Consider the following 20,535-nt stretch of genomic DNA (forward strand, 5'->3'; position numbering starts at 1 on the left):
GCTATTTCTCTTTCTAATAGTTTATGAGAGACTTACAAAGGGAGGAAATGCAGGTCCACTGTACTGCCAGAAACCTTGATGTATGTAAACTATTCTTCAACAAAACAATTGCCTACTACGAGAAGGTCTGTAGAGGTTTCTTTGGAAAACCTGGGGGCTTTCTTATTAAAAATCAATTGATGCAATTGTAAAACAACAACATGGAATACTTTATAAAAATGGGGTATATAATGGGATTCCCAAATCTGTTTATGGCTGATATGGATAGGGTAGGGGTCCTGCAAAGACCATTTCCAACTCATGGTTGGAAATTTAGTGTAGAAATAGATGGCATCCATGATATATGCACTGAAATAAGATGAAGAAAGGTTCTCTGTGGAGGAGGATCTCTTTTGATGATACTCAGAGATGTTAGTGGCTAGGTTATGAGATAGGGTAGTGGCCCAATTCATTATGTGGGAATTGACACAGGCATTAATTAAAGGAATCCATTCTATGGAAAACTTGGTTTTATTAGGTAATCCATATAGCCTACATAACATAGAAGCTGCATAGTTGTAGGGGTTTTTCAAAGAGGCTACGGGATACATACCCGTTTTATCATATTTGAACTTGTTCTCTAGTACCCTCCAGCCCTGGATTGTTTTGAAAGGTTCTTCATTTTTCTTTCCGAAGTTGCCTAGGTATGACTTGTCATATATGTCTTGAGGGTTAGGTATATGGTAAATTTTCCTTAGGTCTTCAGCTTTGAATGACCCCATGAGCTTCATCCTTGAGTTCATGAATTTCTTGTCTTCAATACTGAGATTTTCCACCACCCACCTAATCATATCAGTATATGGGAGATTTTTTGCTCTCGCTCCTATTCTGTGAAGGAAGGAACAAGAAACATCTTTGAATTGGACTCCCGAAGGTTTTATTGAGTCAACCATCACCTTTATGGTAGTAATTTTAGGATGTTCATCTTCAAGCCTGTTGTATATGACTTCCCATGTTGTCGCTCCTCCATCGGCACTGCAAATGGTATCAACGAATATAGGTGACATTTATGATAGCTAAGACTTTGTAATTCTCTGCATCTTCTTCTTTTGCATCACCTTTCGCAATGACATGTCTTTTGAAGCTTGCCTAAAACAGAAGAGATATATCAACACAGACGATCTGGGTAATTAAGGCTGAAAGCACTCTGAAATGACTTTGAATCGTGGGAATATTTTGAATGAGATATTCAACGTCAACTAGCCATAACTTGAAACATCATTACCTCTCCTCGGGCTACTAAACATTAATTACCCTGACAAGCCACTTATTATTATATTAAAACACAGTAATTTACCACACTTCATGCTTTATTTGCACATCGCAACTTTTCAACGTTGTAATATAGCGTTGCCTAGAGATAATGCAAAATGCGATTGTGAAAATCACAATATCGCATTTCACAAATCATTAAAGGATGACACAATGACATGCATTATTTCTTTGTGACTTTGTAAAGTGAGATTGCATGTTCTCAAGGCTTTCTAATCGGAACATCACAGCGGAGGGGCTCATCACACATTGCATTTCGGGATTTTCTTAAGTATGTTTATAATTATCACATGGAAAATTGCAAAATGTGATTTGCGATAAAGGTCCTAAGCTTGGTTTGTTTTCTAAGGGTTTCAAGGTGATTTCTTAGAGTTAGCATTTATTTTTCAAAGGATAAAAATTTAAAAAGGGTCCCCATTTATATGTCAAATATTAACTATTACTCATATAAATGGGGGGGTTGTTACATAGTACAACAACTGACAATTCACTTTGGAGAACCATTTATCTCTAATTGATATTTTGAAATTTCTAAAACTTTCAAAATAAGAAAAGTTATAGGGATAATAATTACATGAGTTATAAACTAAACCACATTCCTCTGAAATCATAATCACTCACTCAATCTATCTATTCAACTAATTTACTCTTGTAGTGATAAAAATAGAAATGTTTGCATCAGTCAATACTAAGATTTTAAAGATATATAGTAGGTGTCTTCTTCAGATAAGTTTTTTTGGTTTTCTCATTTATCATAGATAGAGCCTTTGTTGTTAGCAGGCATTCATAGCCTCAATAGGGTTATCTTTTAACCAACAATGATTCATTGTCCCATCTGAAGCAATTTTCAAAATTCAAAATGATATTCATTTTATTTTTGTTTTTTCTTTGGACCTTGTTTTTCTTTTCATATAATTTTCTTTTGAAAATTCTTAAAAGACATTGCCTTTGGTAACCCAATAATGACAATGCCATTCATCAGTTGTAACTAAATTGAACAAACGGGCTCTTGATGAGACCCCTTGTCCTTTGATTGTTTAGATCATTGGTTATTACCCTGTGTTGATATGCAGTTTTGGTAATATCAGTTTAATTATTCCCCTATGTTCATGGTAAACAAGCTCGTAATGAGACTTATTATCTTTTAAGTTTTGTATATTTTAGAACTACACTGTGAAAAAAGAAACTTTTATCAAATGGGGTGAATCATTGACCCATTTAAAGAGTTTTGGATGATAATGATAGAGTTTTGAGATACTCATTTGTAGAAAGTCCTTACTAGGTTAAAGATTCTTTTCTTGACTGATAACAAGACATCTATACTTTATAAAGATAAGAGCTTGTTCATTGAACAAGCGTTTTTAGCAAGGTCAAGTTTTTCCAAAGAAATAAGGTTCATTTTGATACTCAAATGCTCTAATTATTCCTTTAACGTTTCCTACTTATAGAAGCACAAAATCAAAATATTATTAGAGATTCTATTTTTAGAAGCCACAAGTAAATACTATTTTAACATTTATTTTCCTAATAATCTTAAAGATAATATGATACAAACATAGTAGAGGTTTTTTTTTTTTTTTTTTTTTTTTTTCAGAATTTTCCCATTAACGGACAATGAATCCACCTTACCTGACAATTCTTGTAAAAGAAATGTTGATTAACCAATTTTCTCAATGATTTGGAATGGTCCAAGCCACAATATTTGGAACTTGGTATGCTTACCCTTTTCCTCATGTGCCTACTTCAGAAGTTTTATGATTGGCAGAGGTTGTATCGAAAGAGGGTTTGACTAACTGCTGATGATGGGAATGGGTAGCTTTAGCCTTTTATCTTTCCTCTTCAAGCTTAAGGATCTAAGATGGTCTTTCTTGAAGAGAAGAGGAAGGATTTTCATTGATAAATTGCACTAGGGAAAGAGATGGGATTGCTATGTTTTTGGGGAGAACTACTTCTTTTCCATAAACTAAAGCAAAAGGAGAAGAACCGATTGAGGCCTTCTATGTTATTCTATCTGCCCAAAGAGCAAATGTCAAAGCTTTGTTCCAATTCCTATGATTTTGGTCTATATTCCTCTTGATGATTATGGTAAGGTTCTTGTTTGTTGATTCAACTAATCCATTACCTTGTGGATACTAGTTGGCTGAATACTTCAATTCAAAACCTCTTCTCAAAGCAAATTCTACCATAGTATTTCCAGAAAAATAAGATGCATTATCAAACATTAAAGTTGTGGGTAGGAAACTTGGTGATTATGTACTGATCAATAAAGTCTGTAATACTTTGTGTATTAGCTACCTTTATTGGGATAACCTCTACCCATCTCATGAAATAATGAGTGGCTGTAAGGATGTACTTGTGCTACTTTGAAGAGTTAGGAACAATCTCACCAATTATATCTAATCCCCATTGTTCAAATTGTTGTTGGATATTAACTGGATGCAAAGGGAATGTTCGTTTCTTTTCTCTTCCAGCTACAATTTGACAAGTTTTTCATTTTCTTGCATAGTCATGTGCATCCTTTAATAGTGTTGGCCAATAATAACTGGCATGCATGATTTTATGAGTTGTGGTGTTTCCTCCGAAATGACCTCCAGCTGGTCCATCATGTAACTCCTACATAACCCTTTCAGCTTCAGGTTTTTCAAGGCATCTTAATAATACTGAATCATAATTATTTCTAAATAATACATCATCAATCAATTCATACTTATTTGATTTCAACCTTAAAGTACGTTTTGTTTTGTAATTGAGATGCATATGATCATATCCATTCCTCAAATAAAACTTAAAATCAACATACTATGATTGTGCATCATTGAGGCTTACCTCTGATATTTGTAGTTCATTACCTTAGCCTTCTTTTGTTGATAAGTGGGAAGCTCCAATTAGCATCCTGCAAAAACCTTGGCCCCAAAATATTTTACCTGGCGTATTTCTACATCATATTCTTGAAGTGCGTTGACCCAATTGGCTCTTTTCTCTGCCACTTCTCTTTGAATCAATCACTGCCTTACTGTAGGGTAACGTACTATTATTTTTGTATGAGTTTTGAAGAGAAAAGGTCTGAAATGTTTCAAGTTTTTAAAGACAACAAAAACTTGTTTCTCAACAGCTGAGTAGCTTATCTCGACACCCTGTAAATTAGAACTGAAAAAAAAAAAAAAGATAGGTGCTTCTATGTTTTGATCATTCAGCTGTGTTAAAAATGTTGCATACGATGTGTCAGATGAAAAAGTATACAACCCAAAACGTTTGAGAAAGTCTGGAGTTGTTAAAGAAGGAGCATTGCTGAAGGATTTTTTTATTAACTCAAATGAATCTCTTTCATCTTTACCCCATTTGAAGACTACATTATTTCTTATCATTGATCGAAGGGGTAATAAAATCTGTGAGAAATCTAGAACAAATATTTTTACAAAATTGATTTGGCTTAGGAATGATTGCATGGTCTTTTTGTTATGTGGGAGAGGAATCTTCTCAATTTCTTGGATTCTATCAGGATCAATATAAATTCCTTTCTTGGATACTATGAACCCAAGAAGCTTGCCTTCTGCTAAAGCAAAGTATGACTTTCTGGGATTCAAAGAAATGCCATATTTCTTACATCTTCCAAAGGTATGCTTTAGGTCATTCAAACGATTGTTTATGTTTCTAGAGGAGACTGTGATGTCATCTAGGTAAATAAAAACTGATTTATTAATTATACCTTTAAAAGAAATATCTATGGCGTGTTGGAATGTATCACCTGCACTGATAATTCCAAAAGGCATCTTCTAATAAGCATATGTCCCCCACTTGCTCCTGAATGTTGTCTTTAATCTGTCATCTAGTTGTACAAGAATATGATTGTATCCTGAAAATCCATCTAGAAAGGACATTAACTTAGAACCTGCAACTGATTGCAAAATTTTCTCAATGGTAGGCAAAGGAAAATTATCCTTTTGACAAGCCCTATTTAGGTTTCTAAAATCAATACAAATCCTAATATCTGCATTCTTTTTCGTGACAGGGACCAATTTGATACCCATTTTGAGTGTCTAACCGGAAAGATTATCTTTGCTTTTAGAAGTTTGTTCAACTCAGATTTAATTTGACTTTCAAGGTTTGGATGAATCCTTCTGAGCTTTTGTTGAACTGGTTTCTCAATAGAAGTCATTGGTATGGTATGTTGAATTACAGAGGTATCATAGGTCTTGAGATCTAAATAATCCCAGGCAAAGACACCTTTATACGTTTTCAACAACTTAATGAATGATATTCTTTCTTTAGATGATAAACCAAGACCTAGGTTGAAATTTTGAGGTTTTTTAGTTTTACCTAGGTTTACCACTTCAAATATCAAAGTAGAACACCAAGTCTTGGAGTTGGTAGTATTCTTAAATCTGCCTTTCAAATCATAGAGATCTTTCATTTTACTACAGATTTCGGAATTGAGTTTTGATATTTTTTATGGTTGATCTGCAATTCATGCTTGTGTTCATCTATGCTTGTTCCTCATAAGATCCGTCTAATGTAAGGAAATTTATTATATAAACATCATTATTAAACATTGTCCAATTCGTTAAATTACCAGGAATAGATGGTATGAAAACTAACTCTATGGAAAATCTATATGGGCCAAATTCTTTTGAAGGTATAAGCCTAGATGCTACATTGGCAAGTAAGTCAGCACTTTCATTTTGTATTCTGGGGATTGAAGAAATGTTATAAGCAGTGAAATGAGAAGTAATATTTTGGGCTAAAGATTGATAATGTTTGAGATGCCCAGACACGCAATGGATTGTGTTTCTTACCTGTTTAATAACTATTTCAGAGTCTCCATATACTTGTAAATATTTTACCTTAAGGCCAATGGCTTTGTACATCCCTTGAATCAGAGCTTCATATTTTGTAGTATTGTTAGTGCATTGAAATTCAAGCTTGTAGGCTAACATGGTTTTCTCTCCTTGTAGGCTGATTAAGATGCATCCTGCACCTGCACCATATTTATATTTGGAACCATCAAAATAAAGAGTCCAGAATAGTGAATTATTTACAACTTTATCAACTACATCTACACACTTGGAAGCATCTGTTTGTGAAAAAATTTCTATCTGAGATATGACAACATTATCTGGAAAGGGATATTTTTGAGCATTAAAGGATCCCAGGAATGACTTAGCCAAGTAGTTTCCAATAATGTTATTGGTGAAATCTATAGGTTTATTGCTTCCCTTGAGATCAATGATTGTGTGCTTCATGAATTTTTCACAGTCTACTCTGATTTGGTTAGGTTTACCATTGTGTGGCAACCACATGTGAGACCAATCAATTGAAAAGTATCCGTGTAACTTTTCAGACCAATCCCTACTTGGAATTAAACCATAAAATTCAGGGATATTAGCCACTAGAATATCGATTATCTGCAAAACTTTTGGATTAGAGGAAAGCCTTATTGAAACTGAAGCTATTTCTCCAAGTACCTCTACTTTAGCTCTGTCCAGTTGAACTATGTGTACATCAGATTTCTAAGGTGTAATATTTAATTTGGTGCGCATAGTTCTTGGCATAATATTTGTAGAGGCTCCTGAATCAACAAGGCAATTATGGACATTTTTGTTGAAAATCACATAAGTAAGAAGAAATGGAGGTGTATGAGAAATAGACCTGTCACCTATTAGAACTAAATCTGAGGGATTTACTTTGTTTGAGATGAAGGAAGTTTTCCCATATCATAAGCATCTTGAGTGACTACGATAGGTGGTAGAGGGGCTATAGGAACTACTTTTAACTCAATGAGTAGAATTTTTTGTTGTTGCTTGATTTTAGTTAGCTCCTGTAATGAAATATTTGCTCTGGTACTTTTTCATATCTTCGACTATGTTATATTCCACTGTATCTGAGATTACCAATGTTTTAGAAGCAGTTGGAGGATCCAGTGGAATAGAATCAGTTTGAGTAGTCTTAGATTTCTTACTTACTATCTTCTCTTTTATAGGAGTAGCAGTTTTCTGTTTCTAAATTGTTGTAGATATATCAGGAGAGTTTTTACTTCTTGTAGTTATTGCCATAGCTTGTGCTTCCTCTTCAATTGTAAGAATGAAGTCCCACATTCTGTTTCACTAAACTTCTTCTTAAGTTTCATATTCCTCTTCAGTTGGTGAGTCTTCATCTGTTTCCAAATCGGATTTAGCGTTAGAAATAGTATTCGGTGGATGAGATGCAGAAGAGGGATTTATTTTAATTGAACAAAAAGGTTTCTTGGGAGAAGATTATTCTGCAACCTATTTCTTGATTTCAACCATTTCATTGGACATGTTCTTCAACACCTTATGAAGGCCTTCAAGGTTGAAAGGGTCCTCTGGGGTTTTCTTTTTTGAATCATACTTGAATGTTACTTTCTTTGATTTCCTTTTGTCTCTCTATGACCTCTTTTCTAAGGAAATAATCCTTCTTTCAACAGACAAAGCTTCTTTCATGTTTTCTACGAGGGTAGCCTTATTAGATCTATCTAAAAATATTGCAATATTAAAAGGAAGGGAAGATATGTACCATTCTATTTGTACATCTACTGTAGGTTTAGAGGCAGCTGGGATTTTGTTTAACAACTTGTTAAATCTAGAGTTGAAGTCTTTGATCCTTTCATCTAAATTTTCTTTTAAGTTGGAAATATCATTGATTAAGGATGCTATATTCATGTCATCACCAAATTTTGCAAGAAATATTTCTTGAAAAGTATCCCAGTTTCTTATTGAGCCTGCTGGAAGGGAAAAATACCAAGATCTTGCAGATCCTTGGAAAGTATAAGGAAGGAGTCTAATTACAATGTCTTCATGTGAAAATCCATTAAGATTCATGGCTAGAATAAAGTTATTTAGATGTTCTTCAGTAGGAAGACCATCATGAAGATTGTACTTAGGTAACCATTATTCTAGGTTTGCGGGCAGAGCATTTGGATTAGCAACTAGAACAGTACCAGGATTTTTCCGAGTTTGAGGGGGTTGATTGGCCATAAATTGAGTTAGAGACTGGGAAGATGGGAAGGCCGGTCTAGAAGTAGGTATAGATGGTGAGGAACTTATAACTGGGTTAGTACTACTAATAGCAATATTAATTGAAGAAGTGGATTTTTGAGAAGAGGTGGATTGAGTAGAAGTGAATGGAGAAGTGAATGGATGGAAAGGTGAAGTGATATCGCCAGTATCTGATTTAGATCTTGATGTGATAACTTTATTATGTCATGAATGAATGGGAAATTCAAAAGGATTTGTTATTGAGAAATCTAGTGTCCACTCGGATCTGCTAGTCCCACTAAGACTGGTAGCTATCTTAGAAACAAACAAACTAAAACCACTTTTGTTTTCCTTTCGTTTTCCTTGCTTGATTCCTCTCCTTTCTGACAGATCCTTGCTGCTTCTCCTTCGTCTACCCAGCTTCAAAGAGCACCTGTGGAATCAAAGCAGCATAATACTATCGAAGAACAAAGATCTACAATCATAAACAATATAGGACCAGATATATATTGACCACACAAATTCATATATCATCAAACATACAAGAATGTGGAGGAAAACTTGAATAGCTTTATTAATAATCAAGAATAGCAAAGAGGATTACAACCAATTGTTCTGACCTAGCATCATCCTCCATCATGAAGGCCCTCCTTTCACCTCATGAAAAGCTTAGATCACCCAACACTATGATATTCCAACAAGAAACCAACAAAACTTCCTTACAAGATACAAAATTCCTGCCTCTGGATCTCTGGGATGAGGGATCCATGTATAGATAATTGCAAGGGGGTGAGTCAGCTTCTGGGATTTGATTAGTTTCCTCTATTTGATAGTTCTTGATTCCACTTGGATATTGATGATATCTTACTCATCCCTGGGCGAATTCAGAGAGGCAAGTGTCACAGGAGAAGTTTCTGGAAGATTCCATGATCATCCACCTCACAAACTGTCTATGTAATTTGTTCACTCTCGCCCATCGCACCCCATAGAAGGGATTTTCAGTATGCATCACACCTCCCATGTGAATTTAGGTGGCATGCATTGCACTTTGACCATGGAGCAGGTGAGATGGTCCAGTTTTGACTAGTTCTAAGTAGTTTTTCATGGAGAACTTCCGGGAGATGATGTAATCAGCTGACCTTGTTCTTTTAGGGGATGGAACAACACTTTTAGGGACATAGGAGCCCTTGGTTTATGGACATGTTTGATTGGGGTTGCAGTGCCCAAAAATGTCTATAACAGTTGCCCCCTAAAGCATGAGGTCGTTAATCTTTTGATGTCGGTGAAATGTTTTATCATGAGGATCCGAAGTTTTTCCGAGCTGGAAGGTGACCTGTAATAAGATACAATACAATACATTATCTTCATAATATTTTTCATGATCTAGTTGAGGCGGGAATTCCCATGCTCAGCTTTATAAATTCATTTGCATGTACATAAGATAGACAACCGTCTGCACGGGAGACTGATGATTCTGATAGAGTCATCATCCTTTGATTCGGATGATCATCTGTGTAGCAACAATGTACATTTGATGTCTTTATTTTCCTGAATATATCACAGCCCGGATGGATGAAACTAGATCCGAGGTCTTCAAACTCGTTCAGTCTTCACTTAGAGTACAAGTCGATCCATGTGAAAGATGTTCTCGAGTCGAACATGGAAAGACATCGCCTGATTACCAGCCAATGATCTAATCTGTTAACAGGCGCGAGAGGAATCACTGATAATGATGATGACCCTCAAGGTACTACAGTACAATTCGTGGGGTGTGAACAAGGGACTTGGCGTCGAACACCACGCAAAATCTTTCGGTCAAAGGCCATTGATGTAAACCTGTCACCGCAAGTGAGAAACTTGCCATTGAGGCATGCAAGCTTCAAAGTACTGAAAGGGTTGTTCCTAAGTCGGGTTGTTCCTAAGTCGACTTCTTGGATAATGAGCTGATGTCAACAAGAAGTGACTCGCCGTAGGAGGGCTTTAATGAATCCCACATCTACGACACGAAACGGAGTAATGATTTTGGAGGTGAAAACGATCTGATGATACATGGTTCAGGGTGGCGGTCATGAAAGAATGGAGCGTGAATGTATTGCAGCGGATGAGACACAGGTGAATTCTCTAAGCGACTTCTCTTGAACATAACGGTGACACTGACATGATGGATTTGTAGCGTTAACCCCAAATATGTATGGTGTGATGGGCCAATGGTGATAGGACCAGTGAACGGAACAACCCAACCCGACTCGAATGCGGAGTGAAAGTGTCATGTTCAATAGCGACTTGCTACCAATAAAGTTTCTTCAAGTTTTCTTCCCAAATTTTCCCCAGTCATTGCTGACCAATACCTCTTTATTTTTGTCAAGCTTGAGGAGGATAACATATGCTTTTTCTATAATTTTCCCTTCGGGCAAACCCGTCGCTATATTTTAACGAGCCTGGTGACAGTGAAACTCGTTCTTGTATGTATGGACAAGTTTGTTGCTATTCGGTTTTAACGAGTTTAACGAAAAAGATAACTCGGTCCCTTTCAATTTTAGAGAGTCTGAAAAGGGACGTAAAGGAAACTCCAATGATCCTTTTTTTTTATATAATCCCTTAAGCCCGAAAAAGTATAAAATAATACAAAAGGGATGAATTTTCGGTAATTTTAACGAGCCGAACAAGACAAGTGCTCGATCTTTTTGCGTAATAATCCCTCAGGTCCGAAAAGATTAAAATCTAGAGGAGGGATAGCACTTCCAGACGCTTTAACGAGCTAGAGAGGCCAATTGCTCTGCAATCTTTTCATATTTTACGAGTCAGTTGAAAAGAGCTTAAAGGAGACTCGTTTTTTAGGAATGAATGATAATTTGTGGGTAGTAGCTGATTCCAGGTAAGGTTTGGAATTTTCCAGTCATGGCAGTGTCACAAGGATGGCTAATAGGATCACTCTTCGCAGCTATTCCTCAAAAGGGGTAAACAATCAAATGGATGTGAATGATCGGTTAGACAGTGTGGAGGTGATGGCGAGAACATGACCAAGGCTCAAAAGCTGATGATAATGCATTCACAATGGTTATTTATCAGGAATTGGTTCAGTTTTTAATGAGCTTAAACTCTGGGAGAACGTTTTCTCATTGCTTATGTTTAATTTTTAACGAGCTTGAATTCCACATTAAAACTTCTTGTGCTATTCGTATAACAAGGATGTGTCATCTAAGATGCCATTTTTTATGGAGCTTGCAACTTACAAAGCTTTGCCCCGGATCCTTTCTTTATGCAAGTTAGGAACGACCAATCCTACGAGTTTAAAGGGTTGAGAAACTACAAACTAAGAAAATAAATGGTCGCTCTTCGCTTGCATGCCAAAAGGTTTGCATGCCCCTAGGTATAGCAAAAAATTTCCGGGCTATCATATGAAAGCTTTCCATCTGCGTCGCAGACAAAATGCTTCCTTGGCGATGTCTACCAAAATAGACAAAGGTGAGTGGCGCAGTCGCCTCCACTCACATAACTTTGACGAGGGAATCTTATTCCAGCCTAATCCCATTTTCCTAAATGGACGGGTGTGTCAGACTAGTCATATATCCTCCGCGGAAACCTACCCTATACCCAAGGTTTTCCTGCTGAAACAGACTAGGGTGCATGCCCCCTGGGTTTTAGTCATGTTCTCCTGAATCACTCGCGCTCATCAGGTGGATGGACTGGAGATTGATGAGACATTCCTTGCATGAAAAGACCATTTAGGGATGGTATTTGACTATTTGCTATGTGTGAGCCGGGAAACGACAGCTGGTCTATGAGCTTGATCACTCTACCTTCGTGCGAAAAACACATTACTCTAAAGAGTGAGGAGACAATGGCTCCCATGCAATAAATATAGTCACGCCCAAGGAATAGATTATAATCCAAAGGTCCTTGGACTACAATTACGTTCATGTGAATGGTTTTCTTTTTCAATGTTATCGGCACATTGGGAAGGATCCCTAACGGTTGACTGGTTCCTTTGTAAAAACCTATCAAATTTCTCATTTCAGGCAAAAGCGATGGCGAACCAAGTGCTTTCCAAGCAGTCGAGGAAAGGATACTCACAGAAGCCCCTTCATCTATGATGGTACTGGCCATGACCATTATGTATATTTGGGCAATGATTCAGAATGGTACACTAGCTGGTAAACGGGGTCTTCCTAGTAGGTTCCAATCGAAAGAAACAACTAGGTTGCTTGGAGGTGGGACCTGTTAGCTACCTATATCAATAGGTTTCATATTTCATGATTGGAAAAGAAAGGTCCAAATATGCTCTGCTTTGGTGATGCAAAGATCCCATATTTCCTAGAGAAAACAATGTATGTACATAGTTCTTTGTTGACTCAATTTTGATGGGTGATCCAAAAGCCTAATCTGGATCATGCCATGTTTCATTTTTTTTTGTTGTAGAATATGTTGGATGCCTATAGTAATAGGTTTCATATTTCATGATTGATTATTAAATTTCCAAATATGCTCTGCATTGTTAGCACAAAGATCACATATTTCCAGGTAATCAGAGGTGTGTGAAATTACTTCAGATATGGAGGACCTTATTTCATTTTGTGGATGATTCAACAGTCTAAACTGGATCATGCCATGTTTCAATTTTGAGTTGTAGAATAGATGAAGAAGTCTGTCCAAACAGCCTAATCTTGGCAGACAAGTAGTTCAGGTAGAGAAACAAAGGTTCCCAAAAGTCTAATCTGGGACCTTGGAGGAGATAAGGGTAGAAGTAGATAGATAAAAAGGAAAAAGCCAAAGAAAAGAAAAGGCAATTGAGGGTTGCAAGTCTAAGTGCCCCTCCAAGAAGAAATAAAAAATGTTAGGTGAAATAGTTGGGTAGGCAGTTGTGGTTGCAGAAGGGATATGTTCACCATTACACAGTTGTCACAAGATGTTTTGCCAAGGCAATAGATATATCAGCAAACAAGGTGGTGAATTCCATGGACTCACAGCAAAGAGCATCACTAACTTCTCTTTTCCCCCTCTACTCCATCACTAACACCCCCTTTCTAAACCCCCCACCTTCACTTATACTAACTCCTAATTCTACTATTTAGCTCCCCTATTTTACCCCTACCCCTAATAATACTAACACTAAGGTGTATAAAGCCCCAAATCTTATGTATATTCCCTCCCCTAGGCATAATAGCCGAGCATTCTTCAAAAAGGGACCATAATGGCATCTGGCCACTTTGGTGAACCTATTCCACCCCTTTCCCCTTTGCTGCAAGTCAATTTACCCTCAAATCACCTCTGCATTGGTAAAACCCCTCTCCAAACCCCTTTGGCCTATAAAATCCTTTGCAAACCTTACAAAAATCAAAATCCGCCTTCGGCACACTCCCAAATGCGAGCGCAGGTGATTTGAATAAAAACATTTGAAAAAACCATACAAAACCCATAAATTTTAATATTTTCCGCCCATATTATCGAACGTACACCTTCCTCCTCCGTCAGCCGTCGGATCAAGCCCATCAGATCCGACGGTCCTCATCAATATCGGAGCACATCCGATGGCCGCACGTTATGTCCCGAGAAGATGACGTTGCGCCTTGTCATGCTTCCGCCACGCGTCAAGCGCTCACCCATCTCGGAGCTCCGTCTGACACCCTCCGCGCCGTACTCAAACCGCCCCGAGAAACCGCGGCGGTTAAGGCTATAACCGTGACCGCTACGGTTTGACCACCACCGGTTCGCCGCTGACCCAGCGCCACATCTTTCTCCGCTCGTACCCGCCTTTCTTATTGGTCCACCTCACTGCTGACTGGGCTGCCACCTCACCGCCCCGTTGACCAGTCGTCTGCTGCCACGTCTTCCCCGATGACGTCAGCCGACGTCACGTCACCATGACCCACCAATGACGTCATGCTGACGTCATCATAAAAAGCGCCAAGTTGGTAAAAAACCCATATTTACCAATTTTACCCGTGTTTTTCGTCATTTTACTGTTGTGTCTGCTGAATGCTCTGCTTAACCGTTGCTGCCCGAATTTTCGCCAACCTGTGAAATTCGACCAAGGCGACCGCTCCAGTACCTGCGCCACACCTAACCACGACCTCTGCACGTCGAATTACAGGTATTTACCCTGCTCTGCCCTCCATACGACCTGCATTCTTCTCTAAGCTACTCACAGGCACAATAGGACCGTAAAACAAATTTTTCACCGCTGGAACCAAATTATACCTCCACCATTGTCCCTGTGAAGTCCCAAACTTCCCTGCAGAGTGCTAACAAACCGCAATTCAGTTGAAAACCCCTCGTCCTCCGTGTTCTCGGTCAATGCCCCTCTGAACACCTCTGAAATACTACCAGGAGCCAAAATTGAACACCAAAAAGAGCCTCTGTAACCAATTACCAGCAGTATTTCAATTTCTAGCTGGTAAATTCCCTTCTGACAGTTCAGAAAATCAAGTTTTACCACAGAGGGCAATCTGCAGTCTGTTTTGCCACTCAATTGTCCAATTGCAACTGTTTATCCTTTCACAAGCTATGGAGACTCCCATTGCTCTCAATATTAAGCCTATCAATGCCCCCCACCAAGAATTAGCATGGCAAGCCCTGGGAGACATGGATTACCAGATGTCAGACTGGTTCCCTATGGGAACTAAGTATAATATCCTAATGATTAATGAACTGAGAGCCCAGCACATGAGTGGAGCAGATATCCTGGGGATTTGGGAATCAAACTTGCCCATATATAACCTTCCCCAAGTCAATCCAATGCCAGAACTCATATACAGTTGCCAAGAGTGCTATGACCCCACCCAAAGGGCAGTCATTAGCCCCACAGGCCTGGTCCTGTTTCAGATTACTCCAGAGAGTATAAATCAGATGCTGCATTTCCATACAGCCAAAAAACTGACCCTTCTTTCCATGCAAGATTTGATAAGGAGAGGGAGCAGCCTGCCTAATGACCAGATTGTGAAGATCAACCAGCTATTTGTTGCACCTAGCTCTGAAGCAGTCAGAACCCCTCCCATTGGTTACCAATACCTGAATGAGTTGGGCAAGATGATGGTGGACTTGATTAGCTATGTCCTAGGATTCAGAGGACTGGAAGATGTAGATGAGTGCATATTGGCAATGCTGTCCATATTTGCCCCTGGTAAGCCTCCAGCTATCCACTATGATTATGCTACTTATATAGCTGAGAAGATTCATGACCAGTTCATGAACTTGAAGAGGGAGAGGCTGTTCAAATACACCTCCTACATATACCATCTGTTCTTGTTCAACCAGCCAGCTACCTTCTCTGTCCCTTTGAGGCCACTCAACGCCCAAGGAACCCCAAGATCAGTTGTCTTTTGGACCCCAGTGTTCCATCGTACCTCAGTATCACCTTATACATACTGTGAGTTTATTGACTTATTTGTCCATCCAGCCCTGACAGTGCTGCAAGGTGCCCCTCCTCCTAGACTGACAGAGGAGATGAAAAGAATTCTTCATTTGAACAAGCTTTACAACATTGGCAACTGGTACTTCTACCAGAATCACACAGTCATTAGGGTGTATGGATGTGAATTAAATCCATTTAGACTGCCGAGGTACGTTCCCATGAGACTGTTTGCCTTAGAATACTTCAGGCAATTTGGGAACTCAGATTACCTACACTTTCAGAGTAAAAACAAGAAATCACAGTTGAAAGTGAGAAATCAGCTAGGTCCTTTCTTATACAACAGAAAGGAAGAAGGCTGGAAAGAGGCAGACAGGATCCTGGAAGGACTCCAATTGAAAACCAGTTTTGAGTGGATTCCATATGACCCTAACCACTCTATTTCTCTCAGGAGGATCAGGTACAAGTTAGGCAACTATGCACATGCAAGACTACCTGAAATTGAGAAATATGCAAATGCACCAGACTGGGAAGAGGGCACATTAATAGAGCAAATGACTAGTGAAGAAATATTTGAGCAAGAGGCTAGAAATGTCCAAAAACAAGCTGACTTGGAAACTTGTGGACAGGTGCCTACTTCCTACAGGAGGCAAATTGGGGCAGCCACCACAACACCAGCAACACAACAGCGAACTGCCGAGCAGACAACCCAAGCAGCAAGCAAGGACAAAGGCAAACAGGTGGAACAACCACCTATATTAACAAAAGAACAGGTTGACACCTTGCTACAGCAGCAAGAAGAAATGGAAGAACGGGAGTTGGGGCAGCAACAAGATAAATCACAAACTAGTGAGCAGCAGCCATTACAGCAAAATAAAGAGACAGATTTGCCCGGATCTACAGAACAGCAGCCCCAAACAGAGTTGTCTCCAAGAACAGACATCAATGTGGACAGCTCAGTCCTCCAAACACCCCAGAAGGAGGACTTAACCAGAAAGAGAGAGAGAGAGACTCCCCAGACTTCATCCTTTATCAGAGGAGAGAAGAGACAAAGATTGAATGACTCCCAAGAGGAGGACATGGCAGTAAGGCAGGCCATGGGCATGGGCCCACCCAGTGGAGAACTCTCGGCCAGCTCATCTCAAAGAGGACCAGATATGACAATGGGAGGAGAGGTCAGCTCTTCTGGCCAGCATAGAGAGGGGCACTCAAGCATAAAGCAGCAGTTCATAGAAATCAAGAGAAGGAGTGATCCCATAAAAGTGCAACTCTATGATCACTTGTTAAAACTAGCTCCCAGCAACCAGCAGAGACTAATGTCTGCTTTTGATGTGAGTGAGGGAAAAATGATAATGAGCCATTTCATGCCCACAACTCTACATCCTCAGTCCACCTCAGACTATTTAAGAACCAACATGGAGGTTCTGGCTAAAGATATTCACCCCATGGATAAGATAGAGTTACACAAGCAAACGGGTGAAATGGTGTACGCCTCCCTGGCAGATGAGACACTGGAAAATTACAAGTTAAAGAGCAGCCTAGACAATACATCATCCCAGCTGGAATTGGAAAGAGCATCCTCACAGGCCAAGGACAACAGAATCAAATCCTTGGAGGAGGTAATCATAGAGATTGGACATGATCCCAAGGATGTCAAGGGCATCCAAGAACTGCTGAAAATAAGGGATGCTGACATGGCAGCCCTAAGAAAGAAAATCAAGCTCCCGGCCACCATCCATCCACAAACAGATGAAGTTGCCCAGCAGAGGCAAGAAAAAGATACCACAGACTTGCTGGTATCCTTATACAAGGAGCTGGTTAGGACTCAAGACCAGCTAGGGCAAACTGAAGCTGCAAAGGCAGCGCTACAAGAAGCCATGAAGCAGAAAGGGGAAGGTCAATCCTCCCAGCCTCCTCCAATAATAATAAATCTCGAGGAAACACCTCCGATCATCACTCCTCCTCCTCAGCAAACAGGAGCTACAGCATCATCCACAACCCCCACAACAACATCAGAGCAAGCTGCTACCCTAGATATGCAGAAGCTACAAGCAGAGATCCGAGCTATGGAAGCTCAAATGAAAGAGCTGGATGGGCTCAAACAGAACTTGGCTAATGTTCATGAGAGATTTGATAAAAGCAAACAAAATGAGGCAGCCAAGGAAAGAGAGGTGAAAACCCTTAAGAGAAGGATTGCTGAGCTGGAAAAAGAGCTTGCACTGGAAAGGGTGACAGCTGATATGAAAGCAGTGTTGTGGAGCAACATTGGGAGATCCATTGCCAAACAGTGGCAATACATTGAAACCATGGATGAACAAATGGTGCTCATCACCAAAGCAAACAAGGAGATACAGAGAGCAAGGGCAAGCCTTGGGCACATGCCAGAAGCAGCTACCAGGATGATCAATATCCTGAATTACAAGACCAGCACTCAATTGGCTACCATGGGAATCAACAACAGGACAGAAACAATTGCCATAGCCAAGAGAGTTGTTACATTGAGAAACTTGATTGGAACCTTGGAAAGAAGGACACAGGACATGCAGACAGAAATCAACAGGTTCCTGGAGAAGTTTGTAACACTGCAGAACAGAGGCCTCCCCAACATTTTGAGCAGCGTGGGAAGACTGCTCACCTTGGACAACTATAACAAGAGAATTGATGCCCATGCTGTAGCAGAGATTGCAAAACCTCCCAGCACTTCAAAGGAGCCAGGGCCAGCTACAGGGCAAATGATGTATGACAGAGTGGAGAACCTGTTTTTTCTCATGAATGAGATAGAGCATCTGTTTGATACACCACCCAATTTCTTCAAGTTCACAGAAGCAGATGAGACTCTAGGGGCAATTTTGGCACATCAACTGCCCACACAAGATGTCTGGAGGCATTTGACCAGACAATTTTGACAGGACAGAACCAATAGCGCAGAAGGAGGAAGCAGGTACATACAGTGACAATTTTGGGAATTAATACCCACAGGAAAGGACAGAGGCTGAGCCAACTCAGCCAGACCAATGACTCACCACCTGCAGCAGTCAAAGTCATAATGGACAGGTCCGAGATACAGTGTACCAGCCTACAGTCGGGTTCTCCATGCATTAACTCCAAATATTCAGACCGACTTAGCTATTCCCAGTAATCTGAAATATCTTCTGACAGAGCATTAAAATGCCTGTACTATGTATTAAATGCTGTATTAAATTCTGCCCATAATATCTTAGATAGTTGGTAAAGAAGTAAATCTGAGATAACCGAGGACTCAGATATTTTGTAAAGAATGACTAGTATATATTCACCCTTCACAGCAGTGAAAAGGGTTGGTTGGTTGGTCGATATTTATAATTCTCCTAGAAGAGCTCTGGATGATTGTAATTTTTCAGAGAAACTAATACAAAGAAAGCATGGAATTTCCAAGGCTGAGTGTTATCTGATGTCTTGTGGTGAAGGATGCATGTTACAGGATTCCATGGGTGTTGCATAAGACTATAAGTATTCTCAAATCTCTTTGTCGTGTCTGCTTTGAGTCTTTTGTTCTCTTTACTGTTCTTATGTTTACACTTGATAGCAAGGTGAATGATTAGTACCAGGATTTAAACATGTTTACCCTGGACTCAAACTGAGCTATTATAAATGTTTTCCTCTTATACAGTAACAGAATTGTAATTCTTAAATGCTGCAATTCAGAACTGTGTATTTATTATAACAGTCATTCTCAGGGATTCAACTCTGCCCCTAAGACATCTGTTTTCTCCTCTTAAATCTATCTGTTGGGAACATATAAATAAATAGTGAAAATTCTTTAATGCTTTCACTGTTCATGCTAGCTGTTTCCAGTCTTTTAACCAAAATCTGTCTTATTAAACACCCAAGTGGCCCTGTAAGTCCCATCTTTCATCCCAAAACTTCAAATACATACAGCTGCAGACTCCATTGCCCAATGGTACTCAACTTCTCAGAAAACTACTTCACCAGAACCTAAAAGGAATTTTCACCAACCAAACACAAACAAACACAGTGCATAATAGCTAGCCTAAAACCCTACAACAAACAGTTACAAATCATAAAGAGAGAGCCCTCTCTGATCACTGTTAGGCTAGAAGCAGTGATCCAAAGATTGGTTAGTGGTTACCCCGGCCGTATTCCCTTGGGAGTCATAGGGAACAACCTGGGTGTTAACATAATTGGCGACTCCACTGGGGACAACTATTCAATTACTATCTATCTTCCAAAGCTTTCATCAAGCCTGAAACTAGCCAAGACATCTTAGGACTGTTTCTCTAATACAGGGGCAGTCTTAGGGAAGAGCTAAACTAGGGAAACTTATCCTAGCCTTGAAACATATATAGTCATTCCAGAGTTCTTATTTTGCCCTTGTAAATACTAAACTTCTGTATAAAGTTCTGAAAGAACACTTAGAAGCTGGCTCCTAAAAGAAACCCAAGGCATACTAGGGCACACCCTGACCCTGATCAACCCATCATTGTTGATAACCCTAATATCATCCCAAAGAACATAAGGAAACAGCACAAGCAGGATAAACCTGCTGATTCAGATATAAGGTCAGACCAACCCATCCTCATTCCCACTCCTTGCAAAGTCCTTTTTCGTTCCACACCCAACTCCCCTAGTTCATCTTCAACCCCTCAAAGTCCTACCTTTCCATCTTCACCATCTGCACATACTCACTCAGCCAGTTCTCTACTTGTTACCCATCCTATTAACCCCAGTACACCTGTTATCCCAGTTGTCCCATTTGTTCCTATCAACCCTATTAACCCTATAAACATGGCTAACAGATATGCACCATTGCAGATTCCAGCCAATGCGCCAGCCCTACCCCAAGATTATCAAACCAAACTCTCATTTTTTGATTCCCATGGCCCT

The sequence above is a fragment of the Pinus tabuliformis genome, chromosome X (genome assembly GCF_031772625.1).
Source record: "Pinus tabuliformis cultivar Carrire ecotype Pingquan chromosome X, CPIR1, whole genome shotgun sequence".
Taxonomy (NCBI): domain Eukaryota; kingdom Viridiplantae; phylum Streptophyta; class Pinopsida; order Pinales; family Pinaceae; genus Pinus; species Pinus tabuliformis.